The sequence below is a fragment of the Castor canadensis genome, chromosome 9 (genome assembly GCF_047511655.1).
Source record: "Castor canadensis chromosome 9, mCasCan1.hap1v2, whole genome shotgun sequence".
In the NCBI taxonomy this organism is placed as follows: domain Eukaryota; kingdom Metazoa; phylum Chordata; class Mammalia; order Rodentia; family Castoridae; genus Castor; species Castor canadensis.
The window spans coordinates 61,124,925-61,140,088 of NC_133394.1; the positions used below are offsets into that span (position 1 = coordinate 61,124,925).

Genomic DNA, 15,164 nt, shown 5'->3' on the forward strand with positions numbered 1-15,164 from the left:
GGAAAGAAAAGAAAAAAACTATATGAAAAATAAAGTGACTCCAAGTGAGAGCATGAAATCTTTCTTAAAGAATAAATTTGTCTTAGTTCATTTGTGCTACTATAACAAAATATCACACACTGGGCAACTTATAAATAAGAGAATTTTTTTTCCTCCCAGTTTTAGAACCTGGAAAGTCCAAGATCAAGGTCTCTACACATTTGGTGTCAAGTGAGGGCCAATCTCTCTGCTCAAAAATGGAACTTTTATAAGGACCCTAATTCTATCCATGAGATCTCTGCTCTCATGGCTTACTCACCTCCTAAACACCTCACCCCTAGATGTTATGTGCTGAACACTACTCTAGGCAATGCAAATCCAGACAGAAGCCATTGAATTGTGCCATGGGAAGCCAACTGAATTGTGCTAATGAGGAGTGCTAAATGAACAGTATGAACACAGATAATCTCTAACTTATGATGATTTGACTGATGGCTTTGACTTAAAAATGGTGGGAAAGTATACACATGCAACCATTCTTTTTTCACTTTCAGTATAATATTAATAAATTAGATGAGGCATTCAATACTTTATCTCAAGATAGACTTTGTGGTAGATGGTTTTTTCCTAATTGTAAGCTAACATAAATGTTCTTTTTTTTAATGTGAAAAAAATGTAGTGTTGAGAGTATTTCAAGTAACAGGACATGATGTGGGAGATCTATTTTTGATAAATTGATTAAGGGATGCTAATTTGATAAGATGACTCATGAACACCATGTTAGTTTTCTAAGGCTGCCATAACAAAATGCTGCAAACTGGGAGGCATATAATAAACAGAAATTCATTGTCTTGTGGATCTGAAGTATGGAAGTCCAAAGTCACGATTTCAGCCCTGACTTACTTCCTCTGAGACTCTAGGTAGGACCCTTCCCTGACCATCCCAGTCTTCTCAATATAGCTGTCAATCTTTGTATTGAAGCTGCCTCACTGAATCTCTAATGATGTTATCACATGACTTGTCTTCACGTAAAACCCCATCATAAGTCAAGGAGTACATGTATGTCAATAGTAACAGTAAGAGTAATAAACTAAGAAGAATTAAATAAAGCAGGGAAAAAGATAAAGAGTGATAGGCTGGGCATCTATTTAAAAGAAGATGTTCACAAAAAAAATCAATATCTGAAGTGATAGATATGTTAATTGGCTTGATTCATCCATTTCACAGCATATACATCTTTCAAAACATGACCTTGTACTCTGTGAATATATATAATTTTATTTGCCAATTTATAAAGTTGAGGAAATGTTTCTTTAAAAATGAAAAATAAAAGGAAAAGAATGTGGTCAAGGTAAGCCTTACTGAGATTATGTTTAAGCAAAGACCTAAAAGAGTAAGTGAGTAAACCACATGCATATGTGGAGAAAGGAAGCTCATCTTTTAAGAGGAAACAGAAAAACTAAAGGCCTAGAGCAAACTTGGAATGTTCCAGGAATCACATGGAGGCAAGTATGTCCACAACCAAGCCAAAAGGAAGAAGAATTATAAAAGGCCTAAGACACAGCCCAAACTATGTATGGACTTGTGAAGACCAGTTCTATTTCCAAAGAGTTCATGATGTGTTTGACCTTGACACCATCTTGAAAGCTTTTGTTAAAGTTGGTATAAAGGGTAAAGGGCATCTACTGCAAATAATTTTGTCATATAATTCATAAAATAGCCTTTAAAACTCAGGAAAAAGCAAGGATAGCAATACTCACATTTGTACACTATATTTTTTTTGTTTATTGAGGTGAAATTCATTTACATTAAAAAGAAATCAGTGTCATTTGGCACGTGCATGCAGTGTACAACCACCACCTCTGTCTAGTCCAGACATTCTCATCCCCCCATAAGGAACCCCATATCCATTAAGTATCTGTACCTAATTTTCCCCTGCCTAGGAAAACACCAGTCTATTGTCTGTTTCTATGAATTTACATATTCTGTATATTTCATATAAATGATTCATATAACATGTGACCTCTTATGTGTGGTTTCTTTCACTGAGCATAATGTTTTTGAGATTCATCCATTTGTAACATGTTACGTGTAACGTGTAACCATTTCTTTTTATGGTTGAATACTATCTATTGTATGCATACACCACAATTTGTCTACCTGTTTATCCATCACGTAGACATTTTGATTATTTCCACCTTTGAGTATCATAAATTGTGCTACAATGAACATGTTTGTAGGTATATGTCTGAACCCTCTTTTCAATTCTTTTGGGTATATTCCATAGGATAACTGCTGAGTCATGTGGTAATTCTGATTAACTTTCTGAGGAACCACAGTATTTCTACAGTGGCTAGATCATTTTACAGTCCTATAACATGTGATTCTTAAAGTACCTTTATACTCTATAAGTACTTGCTTCCTCACACCTTATCTTCCCTAGGTTGAAGCTGTTGACTCTAAGTTACCATACTTAACCCAAAGTGATAAACTGATTAGCAGATTGCTGCTACCCATCTACAAGGGACATTCATATTTTCTAAATTAAACTAAAAAATAAACAGAGAAAAAAATAAAGTGAACAAAGATATAAAGTGAAACTTTAGAGGCTAGAATGCTATACTGTATAATTTCTAACTCAAACTACTCCAGCAGTGATAGACACAGGGTTTGGAAAGAGATAGAAGTAGATAACTTCCTATTGGTTCAGTTTTACTGGAAAAGCCCTATTAATACATTCTCCATCACAGTTATGATTGATTGAACAGTCAATAGTATAGATAGATAGATAGATTTAAGGAATTGGCTTATGCGATTATAGAAGCTGAGAAGGCTCAAGATATGCAATCACAAGTTATACACCCAGGAAAACCAACTTTGAAAGCCTGAGAACCAGGACTACTAGTGTATGTTTCAGTCTAAAGGCCAGAAGGCTTGGTGTACGTTTCAGAGCTGGGCACCTGTGTCTCACAACTGTAAGCCTCACTAATTGGGAAACTGACATTGGGAGGATCATGCTTCTAGGCCAGCCCAGGCAAATAGTTAATGAGAACCAGTCTCCAAAATAACCAGAGCAAAATGGACTGGAGGTGCAGCTCAAGCAGTAGGAGTGACTACTTTGCAAGTGTGAAGCCCTGAGTTCAAGCCCCAGTTCCATCAAAGGAAAAAAAAAGAATTTATGTTTCAGTTTGAATTCAAAGGTAGAAAAATACTGGTGTCCCAACTCAAGGTAGAAGGGGAGGAAGAATTCCTCTTACCTGTGTTTTACTCTGTGCAGTCCTTCAACTGATGCACAAGGCCCACTCACATTATAGAGGGCAACAGGCATTACTCAGTTTATCAGTTCTAATATTACTACTGTTCTATACAAACCCCCCTCAGACACCATGCCTCATCCAAATTAACACATAAAATTAAAAATCACAGAGTACTTTTGAGCAAACACAGTTTCTAGGAGCCCAAATAAAGTCTGATTGATCCTCATGTATTCATTCTTCTATGTGATTTCCAATTTGAGAATTCACAGTACCAACTTCTTATACAGCTCATGAAATCATCTCATGCATGCTGTACAGTAAGAATTATGATAAAAGATTTACTCTAAAGTAAACGGCAAGACTATAAGTAAATTATAAACTATCTTGAATTATTGAATTCAAGGAATAGAATTCTGATTCTTAGAGCATGGCATGAGGTCACTGATATTGATATCTCCCATGATGCTTTGGTCTTGCTTCAGCAACAATGCTCAATATCCTGGGTTGGAATCCAGGGATTTGTATTTTATTTACATAGAAGTTTGAGAGGCACTGAAATAGGTTATGTCTTCACAGAATAATTTGAAATTAAATGTTTTGTGATTTTTTTAATTTCAAATGTTCAAATTTTATCAAGACTCAAAGCATTTTATGAAAATGAAATAGTAAAATAATATTCAAAATAAATAATGTAATCATTTTCAATATTTATGATTTCATCACATGATCAATCAATCAGAAATTCTTTCATGTCCCTATTCAGCAAATACTCACCCTGGTTTGCTCATGACATCAGGCTGGGCGGTGGGAATGCAGCAGTGAACAGGATAGACAATTGCGACCTCTTGGAGTTCACAGTGAGGCTCCAAACTCACTTTTCTTTTCACATATCACACAACTCTTTTGGAGGGGATATCTAGGGGTCATTGTCAATGTGTGTGTGCTCACAGGTATTTAGCATTTTATCTTCTTGAGCAGAATAAATATGCTGCTAAAGGGATTTCCAAAATACCTGTGCAAGTACTAAAAGAAATTTGCCCTAGAATAGTAAGTGGATTGAGGTGCCTCTGTCCTGTCTTGTGAAATCCTACACTTCACTTCTTTTTTTGCTTTGCTGCCAAAAAGCAAGTATTTTAAAGTATTAAGATACTAAAATTATTTAAATGATAACATACAAAATCCCTTTTCTGTATAACTAAATGAACGAGACATAGATAATGGTTTCCCAAAGATACTATATTGTAAGGAATTGTGACCTACTTTTTACACTTACTTCTTCTTTTAAAAGTATGTTAGTATTTGGACTATGTAAGCATATCAACCATAATCTAAATAAAATATGCATAACCATTCTCACTTAGTGAGACTAGCACTTAATAATTTTCTGTTTCCTTCTCACATATCATTATCTGCCAATTTTGCTTCAACAAATGTTTTAGGAGAATCATCCCTTACTATGTAATTTAAAGTTTATGCATAATTTATACTGTGGAACATTTAAAGTATGCAATAAAAATAATTTGAGAGTACTATGTAAATCTTTTCTCCTTAGCTTTCACACAAACATTTGTCCTTATTCTGCTGATACAGTTCAAACAGAAATGAATGAACACTGGGTGCAATTTGAATTCCCTACTATCATGTAGAAAGAAATACAAAGCCCATGAAGGTTATATAGATAGCTGATAGATAACATTCCTCTGTAGTGCTGATTAAACAATCCTAAAAGTACTAAGGATCAGTCTGAAATATATAATTTAAAATTTTAGACCTTTGTCTTATTTTTCACATGGGTAACAAATAGGAAGAAATAGGAAATGGAATTTTGTGACAGGATAAAAATTTTTAAGGTTGGTAGAAGAAAGTGAAAAAGGTTTCACTCATAGAGCTACAACTCAGTTTCTACATGTTAGGAAGGGTTTGGGGGCGATAACCGCTTTGTCAGTTGATCATCACACCAGACCTGCTATTCAGAAGGGAACCGTGATCTGGAAAGAGCCAGTAGCTCATCCAAGCTTACACAGCTGTCAAATGGCAAAGTCAGAATCCTAAGCCACTCTTATTCTAAATCTGCTACTCATTCATCGTGCCATGTTGGTGAGGTCATGTTCAAGGACTTGGCCTTCAGCAGATGGTGGCCTTGGCCAGTAGCAACTTGATAGGAAAGACAATCCCTAAAACATCTCTTACAATTAGCAAATTCTGAGGAGAAAGCCCATGGAAGACATAGACAGCATATTCTCACATTTGGTTCTTATATTTTAAGCAGATTTCCCCTTTCAGTGTGTAGGCATTACATAAGAATATGGATAGTTTGGAGCTGAGGGATTGTTTTAACATTAGGAATGTCGTAAGTTAGGTAGAACAGTGCTGTGTATAGGTTTCCTGACAAGAGTCTAAACGTTATTGCGGAAAGTGACTATTACGTTTCCCAGTAATTATCTTCCCTGCATTTCTTACTGATGTCCATGCTGATGTTATTTGTGTGTGGAGAGGGGAATAGTAGTTGATCCTGGCCTTATTGCTTATGATTTTCCATTTTTCTCTAAAGGTATCATTCCTCCGGCTGTGTGTGATACTCTCTTCTAACATTAAGCCTAGTTAACTGTTTTCAGTGTATTTCAATGTTTTCCTTGCCTAGGAATAAGTCTTTAATATACAGTGTTTTCCCAGTTCTTATGTGATTAGAAAGAGACCAAATGTAGGACCATTAGAGCACTTCATAGTTCTTCAGCATCCTGTGCCCCAACTATACAAATGGTTCACTGAATGAGTGTTCTTTAATCTAGAGGGGTAAACATTTCTAATTTGGTTGATGTGATGGTTAATTTTATGTGTGGACTTGACTGGGCTAAGGGATAGCCACACATATGGTAAACATGACTTCTAGGTATGACTGTGAGGGTGTTTCTGGAAGAAACAAGCTTTTGAAATGGTGAACTGAATAAATTATATGGGCCTCCCCAGTGTGAGGGATACTGCCCAATGCATTGAAGGCCTGAATAGGACAAAAAAATTAGAAAAACAAATTCATTCTCTGCTTGAGCTGAGACATTCATCCTTTCCTATCCTTAGACACAGCACTCCTTATTCTCAAGCTTTTAGCATCAGATCCCAATTCTCAGATCTTCAAACTAGAGGCAAATTATACCACCAGCCTTCATGGTTCTCTAGCATGCCTACATAACCACATTTGCTAATAAAATCTCTTACTGGTCCTGGTTCTCTTGAGAATCTTAAAACCCAGGTATTGTATGACCAACCGATTCCTCCTGTACTTTTAGGTTTTGGAAACTAAAAGTGATAACCAGTTATTGAAAATGAAACTCACAATACAATCCTATGCCCTTCTAAAGGATTATATTACCTTATATTACTGTATATCAGTGGTAACAACACTCAGTGTTAGCATTCTTGTTTTTATGGACAACAGAAGCAGTGACTTTTGAAATCCAAAATCCTTATGTAAATCAGTTCTTCACTATTTAACCAGCTTTGCAACGAAGGAGAAGTCACTTAAATTATTTGAGTCATGTCTGCCATGTCTGAAATGGGAATAATATCAGTTACACTGAATATTGAGTATTCTTGATGCCTGCATGTACACAAGTGTGTGTGTGTATGTGTGTGTAAGAGAGAGAGAAAGGTAGAAAGGTATAGGGGTGTGCTAGTACTTTGCATTGCTGAAATACCTGACAAACGATTGAAGGGAGTTAAGAATTATTGTGGCTGAAGGTTTCAGAGGGTTCAGTCCAGCATGGTGGGGAAAGCCTGGCAAAGCAGAGCAACTCACATCATCGTGGCCAGGAAGCAGAGAAAAGGCAATGCTAGCACTGGACTGGCTTTCTCCATTTTCCTCCTTTAGTCCCAGACCCTGGGATACTACCATTCACATTCAGGGTGGTTTTTTCCTACCTCAGTTAATCCTTTTTGGAAATGTCCTCACAGACACACCCAGAGGTATGCCTGACCCACATCCTAGGTATTTCTAAATCCAATAAAGTTGACAATTAAAACCAACCATTACAATGAGTTTATAATTAACTTCCTGATTGCTTTCATTTACTCTGACAGATATAGATACATATAGTTAGGATATACTAGTAGTATATGATTGATTGGAAAATCTTAACTCTAAAAACTCTGTGCTTAAATATAGTGTTTTTTCTGTTGCTAAAAATCTACACCCAACACTAAAACTTCTCCATCCTTAATTTGATTCACCAACCTAGTTTGTTCATTTACAAATGATAAAAAAGGTCAAAATGCAATCTAGAAAGCATAAATGAGAAACAAAAATTAGCAGATATTCCCCCAAAGAATGTCACACATGTAATGAACACTAACATAGCCATATAAAATTTTTATAATTATGTTTAATTTTACTTTTTGTCTCTAATTTACTCTGTTTGATGTATTCAGTCTATAAAGGAAGTTGGATAACATCCAAAGTTATATAAAAGCTACCATTTTGCTCAATTCATGGAGCTTGATTTCTTTAAATTAGATTTTTGCTTTTAACTAGATTTTTTAATGCTTGCAAATATTCTCGGCTTTTCAGTCTGAGGACTTGAAAACTAAGGTAATAGCTTAGATTCAAATTTGAAAAAAATAATTTTGAAGGTTTTTGTGCTGAGTTACACTCAAAATGCAATTCTCATCTATTTTTATTGGACATTATGCTCCTTATTAATTCCTTGATAAGCATTTTCAGACTTGCAGAAGGTGGTTTTGTTTGTTGAAGAATAAACAAAATTATTTTGTGCCATGTACATGGCTGCCTTATTACTATATATACACTGACACACAAAGCAGTAGGAATATATGCCAAAAATGTAAACAACTTAAATGTACAACAATAAAATAAAATGGTTAAGTGAGTTATAGTACACCCATCTGAGTAACTGATATTCTGCATCCATTAGAAAATTTAGTTTGGAAGATTAGTATGATAGGCGAAAGGTCATAATATACTGTGAAATGAAAAATTTAAACCGACTTTTAATCCTAATTGGTATACTCTAATTTTTATTTTATGGCTCTAATTTACCTATACCTATGTACATATGCACGCACGTAAGTTTACTTAATTACTGGAAAAATAAGAATGACACTCATAATATTAATATCCTTATGTGTATCAACTTAATTATCTTACTTAGAAAATTGTGTTATTTTTAAAATAATCACTGGCACATGAAATTGTAAATATACACTACCATCCTGAATATATACTATATATTGGAACACTTAAAAATAAAATCACCATTTTTCAATAGTTAAATCACTTTTGAAAGTGAGCATCTGTGTCAGGGTTCCTGGGCTGGTGTGTGAGGACACTGCTAACTGGTGACTGTTTAGTGAGACAACGGCTCACTTCCTCCTTGGTCCACAAGTCAGAGGGTTTGGTGGCCCAAAACAATGTTTGAATGAGGTATTACAGGATTGATTTAGTTTACTGTGATTAAAGTTTTAAATATTATCACTTCATTTTAGACATATTGCATATAGAGAATAAAGAATCATTTTATATCATTTTACACTATTTTGGGAACATTATAATGAGTACATTATTTCAATTTAAAATAGAATAAAGTTGAGTGAAATTATTCTGGTAATGAAGAGTTTGGTGGAAAGGATATAAGATGAGACTAATGCTGGATGCTTATGTTTCTTGCAAGGATAGGTCAGTAATAAGCACACTATGTTTTGTCATAGACATTCCCAAAACCTGGCTTATAAAAACAATTTAAATATGAGAAGTATAGCCAGGAGCAGCGTCTCATGCCTGTAATCTTTCAGATATAGGTAAACTGATTCTCAAATTAATAAGAAAATGCAAATGGCCAAGAACAGTCAAACCAATCTTGAAGAAGATAAACAAAATCGGGGGAGTAATTATTGAAGACATGATATTATTAATTGCAAATTACAGCAAAGAAGACATTGTGGTAGACACAAATAAATCCAACAAACAGGAAAGAGAATGCAGCAAGAGTCCACATGGATATGTTCATCTAATTTGTGATGACACCACAGTGCAATGGGAAAGGACAGCCTTTCTAATGCTTGGTGCTAACTGGATATCTTTATGTTAAGGAGAAGATATCTGATACAGACACAAAAAATATTCCAGATGGAACACATACTTATAAATTTTAAGAGAGTAGAAAAATATTTTCATGATCTGTGATATGCAAAGATTTCTTAAGCAAGACACAAAAAGTTGACCATAAGAAAAGAAACAATAAAGTGGGCCACAATCTGAATCTTCCTATCTTCCCTTCCCCTTAGAGCTTATATTTCTTTTTTTCCCATTGTACAAATGAAGGAAAAAGTTCAGATAGGTAACATGAACTGCCCCACATCACTTAAAATAGTAACAGCCACATAGCAGTAGTAGTAGAAGAAGAGCAGCATTTAATAATTGTTGCACACATACTATAACTCGGCGTAAATTCATTATCTCACTGATCCTCACAAGAGAGCTTTGAGGTAATAATTACTATTCTTACTTTACAAATGATAAGGCTGAGGCTTGGAAAGTTTAACAATATGCTCAAAGCTGAATATGGTTAGATCCAGAATTCCAGTTGAGAAATCTGACTCCCACGCCTATCCTGTACTCTAAGTCCAAGAGACCTTACCTGATACACCTTCTACAAGGACATAAAGGGAAATTCTCACACCTTAACACACAGCTAGCACCCCTTCCTGCACTCTGCAAGTTCTATCTTACCATGTAGAAGTCCCCTTCTTCACTTCATTGTGCTCAGCTGGTCAATTCTCCTTTACCTGCCCAATCAATGCCTGAAGGACAAGACCTAACCTGTCTCCACTGGCACTGCCATCCCATCAGTTAATCCTTTTGGTCCTGTAGTTAAGTGTGAAGAACCCAGCAAAAGGCCTGCCTTCCATTTTTTAAGGCCTTCAGGACCCACATATTACATGGGTCAATCATATACACCAAAGAGTTTGCTTATGTAAACAAAAAAGTACTAGAAAAAAAGAAATATATGCCTAAATTTCAAAAATTGACAAATGGTCAGGGGAATTTAAATTTGAGATTCAGGAGTCCTCTTCCTCTGCTTATGCACAAAAGGGAGAATCACTTGCATTCAGATAAGGCAAACAGCCATCAAATGGACACCGAATACAATGCTGTTTATCTCCCCAAAATTTGAGAATGTGAACATGATAACACAAGGGCTCCCAGGTGTCAGTTCTACTATCAAGAGAACAAGATTTAGTTGTGGCTGAGATGTACTAATGAAAAAGGGCAGTGATCTAGGATGGGACCCAATTCAGCTTTATACCTTTAATCTAGTATGTATCGCTAATTTTATCTATGAAAATGAGCAAGTTATTTCATCTCAGTTTCCTCCTGTGTAAACCAAGATTCTTTACAAAACTAGCAGTGCTACTTTTTGCTTACTGTATGTGTGAGTGTGTGTGTGTGAGTGTGTGTGTGTGTGTGTGTGAGAGAGAGAGAGAGAGAGAGAGAGAGAAATGGAGGGAGGGAGGGAGGAAGAGAGAACATAAGAATTGGAATTTAAATGAGAAGAAGAAAAGGAGAGAAATAAAAAATAGTCCATTGAATACTCATAGCCCAGTAAATATTTTATAGGATATAACAAAACCTTGCTTCAAAATAGTTTTACTTGAAAAAAGTAGGGTATTGTTTGGTTTTGGTCACTGTGACAAAACATCTGACATAAACAACTTAAAGGGAGGAATTATTTATTTTGGTTCACAGTTTCAAAGGTTTCAGTCCATCATGTTAGGGAGGGAATGATAGAGCTGAGCATCTCACATCATGGCATCCAGAAGGGAGAGGAGGAAGAGAGAGACAAACTACTTGTGCTAGCTGCCTTTCTCCTTTTTTTATTGCATCCCAGCTTCCAGCCTATTGAGTGATACTGTCCACAATCTGGGGAGTGTCTTCTCCTCTTTGTTAATTCTCTCTGGAAACACCCCACAGACAAACCCAAGGGTATGCTTTATAATCAGTTAGGGGATTCTCAATGCAGTAAGGTTAACAAGATTAACCATTAGACAGGCATGGTGTCAAAGGCCTGTAATCTAGAACTGTTAAAGTTATCACAAGACCCTATTTGAAAAACAAACTAAAACATAATGATTGGGTGCGTGTCTCAGGTAGTAGCATGCTTGCCTAATTAGCGTGAGATCCTGAGTCAAACCACAGTACCACAAAATGGAAGGAAGGAAGGGAGGGAGGAAAAGAGGGAGGGATGGAGGAAAGGGATAATATCTTAGGTACTAGATACAAATTCCTTTGATATACACAGATTAAACGTTTCATTTAACTTCCCTTTTCCAGCTGATGATACTTTTTGCTGATTTATTGCAAGCTAAAAGACAAATATATGTATGAGTTTTATGTAATCTCAGAATTATGCCTCAATCTTAAAGTGATAAACAATTTTCCATCATTTAATTCTCTCATGTATAGAACTGTTCTATTCTCTGAATGAAAAAAGGAAGATGTCTTTAAAACTACCTGATACCATTCTCAGTCTGATAAATATTTTTTTTAATTCTGTATTTCAGGCCCTGCTTGATACTCAGAATCTTCTGCGTGCACAAATCACAAATTTTACATTCAACCTGGGATTTTCAGGGAAATTTTACCATACAGGTAAGAAAAGAAGATTAACTGTACTCATAAGGGTCCTCTGGTCACTCTATTTAAAATTGTACAACCCTCTTACTCACACTTTCTTACATTCTTTACATCCTTCCCTGGTTTTTCTTCATGTCATTTAACTCCATTGAACTTAGTATTTTTAACCTTTAGAAAATGTTAATGGTTTGAAAGTTTATGGTACTATCTAATGCCTTTTTAATTGAACTATAATCTACATATATAAAATATGTAAGTAACAAATGTGATCTTCAGTGAATTTTCAGAAACTACATAGCTGTGCAACTCATAACAGATCAAGAAAGAGAACAGTTCCTGAATCCCTCCGCCTTGCACCTATTAACACTTGCTGGCTTCTGTTAAAGAATACCACTATCCTGACTTCTAACATCTTGTTAGTTTTGCCTGACTTGAGACAGGTGCTAAAGGATCCACCTGCACTCATATTTTTTGTTCATTATTTTGGTTTAATAAATACTGTTATGTATATGTTGTCATTCTTTCATTTTTCACTTCTGTGTATTATTTCATTGTTTGAATATACTAACATTTCTTTGTCCATTACACTCCAGTGTGGTTTGTTGGATTTCCAATGGCTTTTTGAATAGCCATTGTAAACATTTTTCTACTACCTTTCAGAGGACTTAAGTTTTCTTTTTTCTATTGGTTATCAGCCAGGAGTGGAATTGCTAGCATGGCATACATATGATAAACTTTAATAGAAAATGTCAACTAGCTTTCCAAACTGGTTTAACCAACTTATATCGCAATAGTCTGAGTGATACTCCTGTGGCTCTACAACCTGGCACTATTTCATCCTGTTTTTCTTTTTAATTTTAGTCTTTGTGGAAGGCATATAGAAATATCATTTGATGGTTTTAATGTGTATTTCTCTGAAAAATAGCAAATGAGTTTCTCTCAGAGGTTTCTTAGTTATTCTGGAGATTCTCTTTTGAAAAGCACTTTTTTTCTATTTTCTGGTTTTTATTTTTTATTTTATTTTATTTTATTGTTTTTACATTTACTTACCTGTATACGTTGTTTTGACCACCTCTTCTCTTCCCCAGCCTCCAAGCTGGTTTTTATTATTGATTTGTAGAAAGTCTTTATATATTCTTAATGAATGCTTTCTCAATTATATGTGTTGCAAATAGGTTCTCTCACTGCCTAGCTTTTCTTTTCTTTTTCCTATTGGTATTTTTGAACAAAATATTTCATTTTAATGTTGCCCAATTTATTATTTCTTTTCTTTATGGTCAACTTTTTGTGTCTTGCTTAAGAAATCTTTGCATATCATAGATCATGAAAATATTTTTCTACCCTCTTAAAATTTATAAATATGTGTTCCATCTGGAATATTTTTTGTGTATGTATCAGATACCTTCTCCTTAACGTAAAGTTATCCAGTTAGCACCAAGCATTAGAAAGGCTGTCCTTTCCCACTGCACTGTGGTGTCATCACAAATTAGATGAACATATCCATGTGGACTCTTGCTGGATTTCCTTTCCTGTTTGTTGGGTCTATTTGTGTCCATCACAATGTCTTATTTGCTGTAACTTCATAATTAATAATAATATCATGTCTTCAATAATAATTCCAATTTCATTCATCTTCTTCAAGATTGACTTGACTATTCTTGGCCATTTCATTTTCATATAAATTTTAAGAATCAGCTTGCCAATATCTGAGAACAATTTTTGCAAGAATGTTGATTTAGATTGAATTAAACCTATAGATTAATTTGTAGAAATTGGCATTTTAAATGTTACATCTTCAAGTACTTGGATATATTTAGGTCTTCTTTAGTTACACTTATTAATTTGTTAGTACAATAGTGGTGTATTGTTTTTATTTAATTTTCCACTCTTTTGTTGATGGCATTTAAAAATACACTGATTTTGTGCATTGATGCTGTATCTAGTAACTTTGCTACATTTAGTTACTAATTATATAGTTTATCTATTCATTCTTTTACATGTTCTACCTGTGCTATCATGTAATTTGTGAATACTGGCATTTTTATTTTTCCTTTGCTGACCTTATGAATTTTGTTTCTTTTTGTGGCTGATTGCACTGACTCTGGCTCAGATCTTGAGAAGTTTATTTTATTTTATTTTTGAAACATGTCTGGTTATATAGCCCAGGTTGGCCTGAAGTCATGAGTCTCCTGTCTCAGCTTCCCAAGTAATGGGATTAGAGGCTTATGCCACCATGCCTAGCCTCAGGTCAATTTTAAATAAAAGTGATGATGGTAATAGCACTTATTCTTCACTTAGTGGGAAATCTTTCAATAGATTTCTTCTTGTTCTCAAGAGGAATCTTGCAATAAAATATTTTGTAACTACTCTATTATCTTAAGGACCCTCCCTTCCTTCCCTAGGCTACTCAGAGTTTCATTATGAGTGAGTGTTGAAGGGAGTTTGTTTTATAATTATTTCATTATCTCTTCTTATACTAAAATGGATTTCCCATGAAACCTTTATTATTGTAATAGCAGAAATTATAACAGTGTCTATTAAAAATGAATTAATGAACAAATGAGCTAGTGGTAGTAAGATCACCTTGAACTGTAAGTAGCTACATGGAACAAGACCACCATATGAAATTTGACCCTGCTGTGTTGCAAAAGAAAAAAATCACTCTAAAATATTAAGAATAATTTTCAAAACATAATCTGTTCAAATATATTTTATCTTATCTGAGGATAGCTGAATACAATAGTATTGAATGAATCAGGCAATATTTCAGAAGTTAAAAGAAAGATTACATATAGTTATATATCCTGTAATGACATAGTCTTCAGTCATTAAAAAGCAAATATTATCTTAAATGTAACTGATAAAGAAGGAGCTCTTGAGATTAGAACATGCTACAACTTGCATGAAAATAAAAGGGGATGGAATCTACGTAACTATGGGAAACTTATTTTAAAGTTTATAAAACTAAGAGTGGTTAAGTAATGTGGTCACTGTCACACAGCTATTAATACAGACACTGGATATCTATGCAAGGATTCATAATGAACTAGTTTTAGCGGGTATCGATGAAGAAGATAATTTGGGGATTGAGTATCAGAGATGAAAAGGAGTTACTTTCATGTATTACTTTTGTACTTCTTGTATTTTATGTCATCTGTACATGTGTAATCTAAACAAGTATGCAAATAATTTTTAAAACTGATATACTCAAACAAGTTTATCAAATAGTTTTCTATAACTTCAAATGCTTTTCAATTTTTAATTTTGTAATATGGACATGAATT

The 15,164-nt window shown here is 34.5% G+C and overlaps 1 protein-coding gene across 1 annotated transcript in view; it reads left to right on the forward strand.

Annotated features, from left to right (window-relative positions):
- The first annotated feature begins 11,808 nt into the window (after positions 1 to 11,808).
- Positions 11,809 to 15,164, forward strand: part of LOC141410912 (bifunctional heparan sulfate N-deacetylase/N-sulfotransferase 3-like) — a 115,869-nt gene continuing 112,513 nt past the window's right edge. The window contains exon 1 of the mRNA XM_074041699.1: positions 11,809 to 11,895. The gene's annotated coding sequence lies outside the window, so the exon portion shown is untranslated. The remainder of the gene's footprint in view (positions 11,896 to 15,164) is intronic.